Here is a 14,312-nt window from a genome sequence, read left to right on the forward strand (position 1 = left end):
TAATTTCATTACCTGCGTAGACCGCATGTTTTGATTGCGTAGATCGCATGTTTAATTTCATTACCTGCGTAGACCGCATGTTTTGATTGCGTAGATCGCATGTTTAATTCCATTACCTGCGTAGACCGCATGTTTTGATTGCGTAGATCGCATGTTTAATTTCATTACCTGCGTAGACCGCATGTTTTGATTGCGTAGATCGCATGTTTAATTCCATTACCTGCGTAGACCGCATGTTTTGATTGCGTAGATCGCATGTTTAATTCCATTACCTGCGTAGACCGCATGTTTTGATTGCGTAGATCGCATGTTTAATTCCATTACCTGCGTAGACCGCATGTTTTGATTGCGTAGATCGCATGTTTAATTCCATTACCTGCGTAGACCGCATGTTTTGATTGCGTAGATCCCATGTTTAATTCCATTACCTGCGTAGACCGCATGTTTTGATTGCGTACATCGCATGTTTAATTCCATTACCTGCGTAGACCGCATGTTTTGATTGCGTAGATCGCATGTTTAATTCCATTACCTGCGTAGACCGCATGTTTTGATTGCGTAGATCGCATGTTTAATTCCATTACCTGCGTAGACCGCATGTTTTGATTGCGTAGATCGCAAGTTTAATTCCATTACCTGCGTAGACCGCATGTTTTGATTGCGTAGATCGCACGTTTAATTCCATTACCTGCGTAGACCGCATGTTTTGATTGCGTAGATCGCATGTTTAATTCCATTACCTGCGTAGACCGCATGTTTTGATTGCGTAGATCGCATGTTTAATTTCATTACCTGCGTAGACCGCATGTTTTGATTGCGTAGATCGCATGTTTAATTCCATTACCTGCGTAGACCGCATGTTTTGATTGCGTAGATCGCATGTTTAATTCCATTACCTGCGTAGACCGCATGTTTTGATTGCGTAGATCGCATGTTTAATTCCATTACCTGCGTAGACCGCATGTTTTGATTGCGTAGATCGCATGTTTAATTCCATTACCTGCGTAGACCGCATGTTTTGATTGCGTAGATCGCATGTTTAATTTCATTACCTGCGTAGACCGCATGTTTTGATTGCGTAGATCGCATGTTTAATTTCATTACCTGCGTAGACCGCATGTTTTGATTGCGTAGATCGCATGTTTAATTCCATTACCTGCGTAGACCGCATGTTTTGATTGCGTAGATCGCATGTTTAATTCCATTACCTGCGTAGACCGCATGTTTTGATTGCGTAGATCGCATGTTTAATTCCATTACCTGCGTAGACCGCATGTTTTGATTGCGTAGATCGCATGTTTAATTCCATTACCTGCGTAGACCGCATGTTTTGATTGCGTAGATCGCATGTTTAATTCCATTCCCTGCGTAGACCGCATGTCTTGATTGCGTAAATCGCATGTTCAATTTCATTACCTGCGTAGACCGCATGCTCCATTTAAATGTTTATATTTCCACAGCATTGTTATGCTCCCCACTTGCTTTGCGCTGTCACGTATTTCGAGTACACTACTTCGCATGTTGCTAACCATATTGTACCTGTTAAGTTTGTTTTCTTTTCAGGCACGATATTGTATGTACGGTTCATTTAAAGCTGGTGCAACCAGACGAGCCGCACAGGTATTTTATCTCCGAGTGAGACGCATTGAGAATTCCATAATTCTCTTACATCCTTTCTGCATTATAGTGTAGTTTGGTATGCTAGCTTAGAATTGTCGCCTGTTTGCTTCATTACAGCTTTCTTTGCATGATCATAAGTTATGTCCGGCTCTGTGCATTGTCTTGCATTTTGCCCCTGCCTTCGGGCGCATGTCTTATTTGTCTTGCATGTTTGTCTGAGTCTTCGGCCTTGTCAAAAATGGGTCGTCTCTGGGCTTTGACATTCACTCCCGTCATTGTTATGACTTTCGAGTTTTGTCAAAGAGGGGCAACTGTAGACACCCCATTTTTGACCGTCCTCAAGACTTGGACGTCACCGTTTGAACACTCGGTGATCATCCATGATTGTGTTCGTTTGGAGTTCCCGGAGGTCTCGGCTCGCGCGCCCTACCTCAGGATCTCCGAACTTGACCGTGTGGTGTCCGGTTTTACACCGAACACTTTTGTTTTGCCTTAGAAGGGCAGGGAATGTCTTGTGAGACACCCCCATACACCACCGGCAGTGGCTGGAGGCCACCGGCCGGTCTTTTTCTTCCATCGGCACTTTTGTTTGCCGGTCGGCACACTTTATTGCCGGTCGGCATAATATGTTGCCGGTCGGCACTGTTTTTTGCCGGAATAGCTTTTTTGGGCAGCCGACCACTGTTCCTCCACTTTATGGAGATATTTTGTGCCAGCTGTGATAGCTGGCACCAACTCCTTTCCCCTCCATACACGTGTATGGAGGGATTTCCCTCTAGCCAAGCTTGTTGTATAAGCTTTGCAAGAGGGATCCTTATAAGAGAGGGTCCTCCCTCTTGGTTCTAGGTTAGACTCTTAGAAGCAAAAACCAGCCCTTAACAATATAGATACACTCTATCTCTATATCTCCCTCTTCCCCTTCCTTTGTGTGTGTTTCTTGGCCCAAAAGGTGTGTTTTACCTTACTTTTGCACCATTACACACACTATCACACCTTAGTCCGAGATTGAGGGACTTGGGGGATTTGTTTCTTGAGTTTTGGACTGGTTTTGATCCAAAGAAGGAGGCTAGACCACTTGCTCTTCAAGGGTTCTTCAAGGGTGAGCATTTTCCTCTTTATTCCCCAAACTTGCATCGGTTTTCTACCTATTTTGTTTACTGTTTTAGCTCTTGTGTATAACATAAAAAAGGTTCATATTCTCCTGCTCTAACACTTTCATTGAGGTCTCTTTGTGGTTAGATCGCAAACTCACCCTCATAGGCCTTGTTTGGCCTATTTTGGTACCCTTTTGATAAGGTTTTGTTCACTTCAGCATTTTGATCTTTTGATCACCAAAAATCAGTGTATTTTAGTGTCAAAAAAGTTGGTTTGAAGTCTTGCATAGGGGAGGGACACCCCTCTCCCTTTATGGTTTTGTTTACTTGCTTTTTGGGCTCAAAAGGATAGCATGTGTGCTTGTTGTTTCTTGGCTTCATTTCAGTACTTTTTTAGGCATCTTAGGTCTTATATAATCTCTGTTTTTGGTCGGATTTGGGCCCTCTTGCATGCTTGTGATATTTGCTTTGTATTGCTCCATTTTGCTTAAAAGTACACCCCATGATTAAGCCATGATTTTGGTGTGTGTTGGTTTGGTTCCATGGAGCATTTAGCATTGTTTTTCCATGTTTAAAATCTGTTGATTATCAACTTGGTCATGTTTAGCATGTTTGTTAGAGTTGCTTTGTATTTTGGCTTGGAAGCCTTGAGCATTTTGACCTCTAGCATGCATGGTTGTGTTTACCCTTTTGATTTGGCATCATCTAGGGTTATATTTTAGTCCAAGAATCATGCTTGTATGTGTGCATGCATGGCCTCTTTCATGCCTTGAAGATGTGTCCTCTTATGCCTAAGAATGAGCCTTAGTTTGTTTGCTTCATGGGGGATATCTTAGTTGCCATATTAGGAGCTTCTTGGGGTCCTATCTTGCATGCATAAATTCCCTTTTGGGCTTGTTTTGATCATGCCATGAGTGGTCATGGTAATGGGGGTGGGTTGTCTCCTCTTTGTGTCTTAACTTTGGGACCATGAATTTGCTTGATAACATGAGTTGATTGCCTACCATTTTAAGCACCTTTGGTCACTGTTTTGAGGAGGGTAAGGGTCTGTCCCTTTGTTTTTTTTAAGCCCTCTTGCATGCTTGCTCCATGTTTGTTGGATAGTTGTTCCATTAAGCTTTGTAGCACATCAATTCCATGGTCAATTTGCTTCATGTTTGCATCATGTTTGTATCTTGTGTGCTTGGTATCATACATTTTGTCATCATAGTTGCATATTGCTTGTTGTGTTTTACATCTTGGTGGTATGACACATTTGAGGCTTGTGAGCATTACATGCATTGCATTTACTTGGTTTGGGGTGTCAAACCAAGTGCGGGAGTCAAGGACCATTCATACTTCAAGTGATGTAATGTGCCTTGATCCCCGGTCATCGGGACCTTTGACTCCAATTTGATAAGGCCCCGGTTTTCACGTTATTTGTTGCATGCATTTTCATATCAAATTGCAAATTTGATCCATTGAGTCATCATGCACCTTGGATGACTCAAAGATCGAAGGTCATGCTTCTTTGAGTTCGAAATATGATAAGAAGTAGGACCATGCTTACATGTGTCCAAGAACCACATGCCATGCATTGTCTGTTCTCTGTTTTGCTGTCAAATTGTCTGCTGCAGGAAGTTTCTGCCGACCGGCAGAATTTAGTGCCGACCGGCACTATCTGGAATGCCGATGAGTCTGATAAAGTGCCGACGGGAATTTTGGAGTGCCGGTGGTAATTCTATCTGGCCGGTGGTGCTCTGCAAGATGCAGAGAGCTTGCTCCAGCACTTTGGTAATTTTCAGAAAGACAAGGCAGTACAAACAGAGGCGACAAGAGTATAGTACGGGTTTTCCGGGCAGGACGGATTCGAGCATGCATCATCTGCGCGCCCCGAGGCAGAGGCTGTGGCCACCCTCTTCATTCTTTTGCCTCCTTTTTTTAATTAATTAGGAAATTTTGTAATAATTTTATCTGTTCATTATTTTGGGACTGTAATATTAATTCGAACCCTCTGAGTGAGGGTAAACATGTAATAAGTGTGGGTGAGTGTGTGTATGTCTTCCAATCCCCATTTCTTTCTTCCCTTTTATTTACCAGCTTATGATGGTAGATTAGGGCATTTTTGAAATTGGCATACCTTATGATATGCATGCGTGCATTCATGTATCTGTTAAACATACACCGGGCTCGGTACATCATACTAACCGCATTCGTATTTTCAAATTCCAAAATTGAATACATGAATCAGTTGGTTGCATATCGTATGTCATATTTAGGTTAACCGAGCCTAACTAAAATTGCATCTTGTATGTGTTGCATTAGGCAAAATAATATGAACTAGGACACGCACATTTGCTAACTAGTTTATTGTTTTGGCACGGAGTACAATGTAAGTGGTTATGCTTTAGCATCCAGCATGCGTGTGAATGTTGCCATAATAGTATGCTTGCCATGCGGCTAAGTGCTTACATGAGATAAACTGCTTGAATGCCTGTGGGTGGAGGTCAAATTGCTTAAATTGGGATAATGCGTTAAAACTGCGATTTTTTTTAAGCCTACTTGAAGGTGGCAAAACCTGCATTTTAGCCTACTTACGAGTAGCAAACCATTTTCAAAAACAAACATGGAAATGTTTTATTCTAATTTGAGCGATTTGGTCTATACTTGTTTGCTGCGCGCATAACATTGTAATTCTTGGCTAACAATTGGTTTAAGAACACATAAAGTTTTCAAAAATGGATATCACGGTTAGTAGAGGCCGGTCTTCGGACCGGGCGAAAGGGGGTGCTCATAGCTGACCTTCCCCGATCGTACCCAAGCTCCCGAGACGAGGCAACTTTGGTGATGACGGACACGTGGCCTTTTGGCACCGAGTCAGGGTTTCCTAAATTTCCCAAAATAAAATATTTAGGTGGCGACTCTGTATCTGGCAAAGCAGTCCATGTTTGGCACTTCTTTCAAAAATCTGTTTTCTCAAAACGATTTGCCGGATTTGGACTCTTTGGTTCAGACTTAGAACCATGACTGCGAAAAGTCGAGTCCGAGCTGTAGCGAGGTCCCCCCGCGGGCTTGTTACACTATCACACACGTTCACTTTGTGCATCTATCACATGTTCACTTTGCGTATCTATCACACGCTCATTTTTTGTATCTATCACACATGTTCACTTTGTGTATCTGTCACACGGTCACTTTGTGTATCTACCATATGCTCACTTTGTGTATCTATCACACGTTTGCTTTGTGTATCTACCACACACTCACTTTGTGTATCTATCACACGTTCGCTTTGTGTATCTATCACACGTTCACTTTGTGTATCTACCACACGCTCCCTTTGTGTATCTATCACACGTTCGCTTTGTGTATCTATCACATGCTCGCTTTGTGTATCTATCGCACATGCTCGCTAAGATTGAATAATTTTCTTACATCCTTTCTACATGAGATGTAGTTTGGCTCGTGTTTCTTTGCTTGTGTTGCATTCGCTTAAAATGTTGCATTTATTTTGTATAATTGCTTCATCACAACTCTCTTGGCATGATCATAAGTTATGCTCAGCATTGTGCATGTCATTTGCATTTTGCCCCTGCTTGCGGGCGCATATCTTTGTTGTCCTCTTTGCTTGTCTAAGTCTTAGGCCTCGTCAAAAATGGGTCGTCTCTGGGCTTTGACATTCACTCCCATCATTGTTATGACTTTCGAGTTCTGTCAAAGAGGGGCAACTGTAGACACCCCATTTTTGACCGTCCTTAAGACTTGGACGTCATCGTTCAAACACTTGATGATCATCCATACTCATGTTCGTTTGGAGTTCCCGAAGGTCTCGGCTACCCACCTTACCTTAGGATCTCTAAACTTGACTGTTTTGTGCTTGGTTGTGGACCACGGACTTGTGGTTTTTGCACCTGAGGGTAGGAAGTGGCTTATTGGTCATCCCCTTAACCCACCGGCAATTGCCTGAGGCGACCGGCCCTGTTTTCTTGCTATCGGCTAATAGTGTTTGCCGATCAGCACTCTATTTGGTCTGCCGGCCATTGTTTTGGTTGATCGGACACTTTTTCTGGCCGAGGCCTTTTCTTTGCCTTTTTCAGGAATTGTGCATGCCAGCTGTGCCAGCTGGTGAGCACAGACTCTGCCCTCCATACACGTGTATGGAGGGATTTGAACCAACACTTAGCTTCTCTTGGAAGCTTTGAATTGGACTTCCTATAAGAGGGGAGCCTCCCCTCCCTTTCCAGGGGTTCAACCAACTGATATGGATGATATATATCACTCTCTCTCTATATCTCCTCTCTCTCTATAGTTGTGTGTGTAATAGTGTTCTAAAGGGTGTTTTTGTTCATATTTTTGAACTCAAGCACCTAGTGGTACACTATCCCTCAGTTACTGAGGTGCTAAGGAGTTGATTTTCAAGTTTTTGATTTGGTTTTTATCAGAAGTAGGTGCTGGAGTTGGTGTTCTTGAAGTGTTCTTCAAGGGTGAGAAACTACTCTTTTATTCCCCATTTTTTCTTAAGCTTTTAGCAATACTTGCATACTGTTTCAAGCTTAGTGTCCAACTAAAAAAAGTTCTATTTTTGTATGCTAAATATGTTTGTTTAAGGTTACTTTTGGGTTGGGGGTTGTCTACCCCCTCTTAAGCTTTGTTTGGCCTTATCTTATGACCTTCTTCTTGAGCTTTGAAACCTTTTTGTTTTGACCTTCTCACCGCTGAAATACAGCGGATTTTTAGTTGTGGAGTAGTGTTTTTGAAGTCTTGAATAGGGGAGGGACACCCCCCTCCCTTTGTGTCTCATTTGCTTGCATTATTGGCTCACCATAATAGCATGTTTAGTTAGCATGTTTTGGCCCCATTTCAGCAAGTATTTTCCGTTATCTTGGCATGATATACCTCCGTTTTAAGTTGGTTTGTTGGTCTTTTACATGCTCCATGTACTTGCCTTGTAATCCCTTTTATTGCCTTGACATGTATCTTGCATTTGGACTATCATGCTTGCATATTTCGGCCCAACTCCAAGGAACTTTTAGCCATGTTTCACCATGTTTAAGCTCTGTTTGGTGTTGATTTGATCATATATGCATTGTTTTGTATAGCCTTAGTTCATCCTAGCTTGTTAAGCGTTGTACACCAAATTGCAAGCATGCATTATTTTGACTATTATCATGATTTGGCATTATTTGAAATCACATTTCCATCCATGTAGTGTAGCCACACACTTATGTTTTCCATCTTTTCAATGCTTTGAAGAATTGTTGTTTTGTGCCTTAAGATTGGGTCATTGTGTATGTTTCCATGATTAGGTCTTTGGGATGCCATCTCATTGGGTTTCGATGCTTATTTTGACATATTATAACTATGTTTTTCATTGCATAATTCATGCCGTTTTTTGTTGTGATAGGTGTAGTGTAATGCTCCCTTTGTAGCCTTGCATGCCCCTTGTTTGTGCCCACCTTTTTAGCATGTTTTGGTCTCATTCCGTGCATGTTCTAGCCTTGTTTTGGCCTGCCCTAGGACTGTCTTAGGTCACTTTGGCCCTTTGGGGCTTGGTTCATATGGCCGTAGTGAGAGCCCCTTGACTAGCTTTGGGCATTAAGCCCGTTAGCATGCTATGCTTCACTTGTGTATATGATTTGGCATCATTCTCCACATGATTTCAGAGCTCATTGCATTGTCATGTTCTCATGTTTATTCCATTTTGTGCATCGTTTCCTAGCTCACGGATCCATGTATGTGCATGCATGTCTCCCTTTTTGGTACCTTGATTTGGGTGTTTTGGCTACTGTTTTTGGTATGGCTGAGGTCTATCCATCTTTAGTGTAAGTCCATGGATCATGCTTTTGTGTATTGTTGTATGCTTATCGCATTACATGTTGTTGCATTCTTATGGTTGGTGTCATTGTTGCATGCCTATCACTTTGTGTATTTCCATATGTAGGTTGCATTGTGGTATTGCATACTTGTTGCATTGCCATGCTATTTGCATGTTAGGTTGCATCACTTTGTACTTGGCATGTTCATGTTACATTGCCATGCATTCCCATGTTGCATTGTACTTGGTTGCATACATTGCATTGTGTTTGGTTTGGGGTGTCAAACCAAACATAAGTGTCGAGGGACATTTCGTACTTGAAGTGACGAAGCGTGCCTCAACCCTTGGTAGCCGACGCTTTTGATCAAGCACGATTGAGTTCTAGGCATTCATATGTTTTGTTGCATTCATTCCTCATTGATTCGCACACTTGGCACCTTTGGCCATCATGCACTGAAATGCGTGATTGATGGCCCGAGGGTCGAGAACCATACTCCCTTGAGTTTGTAACATGATAGGGAGGGTGGTTGTGCAAACATTGCCTTGAAAATGCATTGCCACGCTCTGTTTGTCCTCTACTGTAGGAAAACAGCATTCTGCAGGAAAAGATAGCCGGTCGGCCATCTTCAGTGCCGACCGGCTATGCATTGTTGGCCGAGATCTTCATTCATGGTTGATGGCACCTTTCCATTGGTCGATGGCCTTACCCCTTGGTCGATGACCTCTCAGCATGTCTATGAAGTGGTTCGGAAGAGTTCTGGAGACTTGTGCAGTTTTCAGAAGTGTAAAATAGTGCAAACAGAGGCAACGTGTGATGTGGCGATGGATTTCCGAGTGAAGCCGAGCATGCATGGATTTGACCCTCTTCCCGAGGCTGCTTTACTGTTTTCTTAGCTTAATTAATTGGTTTAATTAGTTAAGTATTGTGTAATAATTAATTATCTTGTTAGTTAGTTGATTTGTATTATTCTTCTGGTCTCTCCGTCGAGAGGGCACAATTGTGTAATAAGCGTGCGTGTGTGTGATGCATGTCTTCCAACCTCCATTTGTTTCTCCCTTTTATTTAACCGCTTACGATGGTTAGATTTAGGGCATATTTCCATTTTCATACCTTTTGTTATGTATGTTTGCATCATTCATCTGTATTTTATGCATCGAGCTCGGCTCATCATACTAACTGCATTGTATTTCAATTCCTATTTGAATACTTGTATCGAATTGTCGCATTTCATATCCCATCTTAGATTAGCTGAGCCTATTCTAGTTGCATTTTGCATGCGTTGCATTAGCCATTGCTAACATGAACTAGGGTCATGCATTGATTACTAACATGTTCTTTGTTTTGGCTTGGAGTACACTGTGAGTGTTTATGCTTTAGCATCTCGCATGTATGTGAATGTTAACATGACAGCATGCTTGCCATGAGGCTAATTGCTTATGTGATATAACTGCCTGAATGGCTGTGGGTGAAGGTTGGATTGCTTGAATTGGAACAATTCATTAAATCCGCATTTTAGCCTACTTACGAGTAGTAAACTTCAAACCATTTTCCAAACAAACGGATATGCAATGCTTTGTTCCAAATTAGGCGATCTAGTCTATACTTGTTTTGTTGTGCGCATCACATAGTAATTCTAGCTAATTAACCGGAATAAGAACACATGTGTTTTCAAAAATAAGATTTCATGTTTAGTACAGGCCGATCTTTGATCGAGCGAGCAGGGGTGCTCAGAGATGACCTTCCCCAATCGTACCCAAGTTCTTGAGCCGAGGTAACTTTGGTGATGACGGACACGTGGCCTTAGGCAAAGAGTCAGGGTTTCCTAAATTCCCCCAAAACAAAATATTTAGGTGGCGACTCTGTATCCGGCAGAGCAGTCCTTGTTTGGCACTTCTTTCTTAAAAAACAGTTTTCCGAAATGATTTGCCAGATTTGGACTCTTTGGTGATTTATCAGTCTTGCATTGCATTTTGCGGGATTAGATTCAGAACCGTAACATTTGAGTCCGGACTGTAGCATGAAGCCCTCGGGCGTGTCTACAACGACCGATGCCAAATTGCTTTGATCAAGCAATATTTACAGAACCCACCTGTGTTGTCACCGCCTGAGCCGGGGAAACCGTTGATTCTGTATCTTTCAGTGACTGAAACTACAATGGGCTGCATGCTTGCACAGGAGTCTGAGGACAAAGTGGAGAAGGCTATCTACTACCTGAGCAAGAAAATGCTGGATTACGAGACCCGCTACACTCTGCTGGAGATGGCTTGTCTGGCCTTGGTATGGGCTACCAGGAAGCTGCGGCACTACCTATTAGCTCACTCCGTCATACTGGTTTCTTGATTGGATCCCATCAAATATCTCTTCGAGAAACCAGCACTTACAGGTAGGCTAACCCGTTGGTTGCTTCTGCTTTCCGAATTCGATCTGAAGTACATGATGCGTAAGTCAGTGAAAGGGAGAGCGGTAGCGGAGTTCTTAGCCGATCACCCAGTTGAAGGGGATGAAGTAGTTGAGTATCTGTTCCCAGACGAGGCGATTTTGCCTGTCAAAGAAGAAACTTAGACGATGTACTTTGACGGAGCGTCAAACCAATATGGGTATGGGATAGGGGTGTTGCTGATAGCACCCGACAATTCTCGTATACCTTTAGCATTCAAACTCCGGTTCAGAGTGTCAAACAATGAGGCAGAGTGTGTGGCATGTATTGCTAGACTAGAAGCCGCCCTAGAACTAGGGGCAAAACGGTTAGATGTCATCGGGGACTCGAACCTTATTGTATCTCAAGCTAAAGGAGATTGGAAAGTTAAAGAAAAAAAGATGAAAATCAATCACCAGGCCTTAGACGTTCTGATTCCTCGGTTTGAGAAACTAAATTTCGCCCATCTATTAAGAGAGAACAGCAGCTTCGCTGACTCATTAGCAACACTATCTTCTATGATAGACATCCCTTTCGAAGTTCGAATGCGTCCGATCATCATCGAACAGAAATTTGTGTCGGATAATGAGCTGATTGCTGCCATAGATGAGGTACGAGATAAGAATCCCTGGTATTACGACGTCTAGAACTTCTTGGAAAATGAAGCATACCCACCAGGGGCAAATGCCAAAGATAAGAGGACAATTCGAAGAATGGCTACTCAGTTCATCGTCTGCGGGGGAAAACTGTACGAGAGGAGTCATCTTGGGATGCATAAACTGTGTGTTGATCCTGAAGAATCCAAGAGCCTAATGGAGGCCATCCATGTAGAAGAGTGCGGAGCGCACATGAACGGGGAGATGCTAGCCCGAAAGATCCTTAGACAGGGTTATTACTGGTCCACCATGGTGGAGGATTGTATTGGCTTTGTCCGGCAATGCCACAAATGTCAGATCCATGCAAACTGCATGAACATTCCGCCGTCGAAGCTGCACAACATGACTTCGCCGTGGCCGTTTTCAGTCTGGGGGATTGATGTGATTGGTGCTGTCACTCCGATGGGGTCCAACGGGCATGAGTACATTCTAGTAGCGATAGACTACTTTACGAAGTGGGTTGAGGCCCAATCTTACGCGGTGTTGAAGGCGTCGCACGTTGCTAAGTTCATCAGGAACAACATCATCTGTCGCTACGGGGTCTCGAATGAGATTATTTCGGATAATGGTTCCCACTTCAAGAAGGAGGTGATTGACTTGTTGGAGAAGTACAACGTGGCTTTTCATAAGTCGTCTACATATCGGCCGCAAACCAACGGAGCTGTTGAGGCCGCCAACAAGAACATCAAGCACATTCTGCAGAAGATGGTGGAAACCTACAGGGATTGGCCAGATAAGCTGCCATTTGCTCTTTGGGGCTACCGGACTTCAATTCGAACTTCTACTGGGGCGACTCTGTGTTCCTTGGTCTATGGGATGGAGACTGTTCTGCCTATCGAAGTTGAGGTTCTGTCATTATGGGTATTAGCTGGGTGTCAGATAGCTGAGGCAGATCGGCAGTAAAGCAACTTATGCTCTTTGATGAAAGAATGCTGAAAGCACTGTATCATATCTAGGGTTATCAACGGAGAATTTCCAAGGCTTTCAACAAGAAGGTTAAGCTCAAGAATTTGAAGGAAGGGGATCCAGTGCTCAAAGACAACCGAGCTCCCATTCAGGACCCTGGGGGCAAGTTCAGACCCAATTGGACTGGCCCTTATATCATCAAGTCTATCTGGTCGAGCGGAGCTGTCGTTCTGATGGACATAGATGGCCTAGCGTTCTCCAAGCCGATCAATATGGGCAAGTTGAAGAAATGCTATTCGTGAGTTGCTCAGTAGGCCGAAAACCCAAAAGGGCGACCTAGGCAAAAGTTAAAGCATGGAAAATTTGAAATTATAAAAACTGAGCTCGCAAGGTTGAAAACCCAAAAAGGGCAGCCTTGGCAAAAGTTAGAGCGCAAAAGGAGAGGGTTAATACACGAGTGAACCTGAACCGAACTACGTAAGGCTTGATTCCCATCTTTGGATTGATTCCCATCTTGTGCAACCTTTCTCCACTCTCGTGCCGCATTTGGATGTACCTGCACTGTTATGTGCATCGCACTTTCTTACGCAACCTTTCTCCATTCGCGTGCCATGTTTGGACGTACCCGCATTAATATGTGCATCGCGCTTTCTTGCGCAACCTTTCTTCACTCGCGTGTCGCGTTTGGACGTACCCACACTGTTATGTGCATCGCACTTTCTTACGCAACCTTACTCCACTCGCGTGCCGCGTTTGGACGTACTCGCACTGTTATGTGCATCGCGCTTTCTTGCGCAACCTTTCTCCACTAGCGTGCCGCATTTTGACGTACTCGCACTGTCATGTGCATCGCACTTTCTTGCGCAATCTTTCTCCACTCGCGTGCCGCATTTGGACGCACCCCCACTGTCATGTGCATTGCACTTTCTTGTTCAACCTTTCTCCACTCGCATGCCACGTTTGGACACACCCGCACTGTCATATGCATCACGCTTTCTTGCGCAACCCTTCTCCATTCATGTTGGACATGCGTCTGGGCGTACCCTTATCCTCTCGCACTTGACACGTGTTTGGAGGCCTTTCTCCTTTTGCCTTTGATACACTAGGAAATGTTGTGTTTGAGAATCCGAGTTTTCTCAGTAGTCGCTTTTATCCCTCTCAGTGTGAGACGCAGAGAGAATTGTATAATTTTCTTACATCCTTTTTGTTGGAATGTGTGAGACTATTGTTTCTTATTCGCTTGCTTAAAATGTTTTATTTATTTTGCATGAATGCTTCATTACAGCTCACTTTGAATGATCATAAGTTATGTTCCGCATCGTGCATGTCATTTGCATTTTGCCCCTGCCTGCGGGCGCATCTTATCGTCCTCTTATATGTTTGTCTAAGTTTTCGGCCTTGTCAAAAAATGGGTCGTCTTTGGGCTTTGACATTCACTCCCGTCATCTTATGACTTTCGAGTTCTGTAAAAGTGGGGCAACTGTAGACACCCATTTTTGACAGTCCTCAAGACTTGGACGTCATCGTTTGAACACTCGATGATCAACCATGCTCATGTTTGTTTTGAGTTCCTGAAGGTCTCAGCTGCGCTCCTTGCCTTAGAACCTCTCAACTTATCTGTTTTGTACTTGGTTGTGGACCAAAAGCTTGTGGTTTTGTTTCTGAGGGAAGGGAGTGGCTTGTTGGCCAGCCCAACAACCCATCGCCCAGCCCTCATGCCTACCGGCCTTCTCTTCTCTCCATCGACCATCAATGTTGGCCGGTCGGCACTCTTTTTGGTCGATCAGCCATATTTTTTTCCGAGACCCCTTTTTCTGCTTTGGAA

The sequence above is a fragment of the Camellia sinensis genome, chromosome 6 (genome assembly GCF_055761805.1).
Source record: "Camellia sinensis isolate YWXY chromosome 6, ASM5576180v1, whole genome shotgun sequence".
Lineage (NCBI taxonomy): Eukaryota > Viridiplantae > Streptophyta > Magnoliopsida > Ericales > Theaceae > Camellia > Camellia sinensis.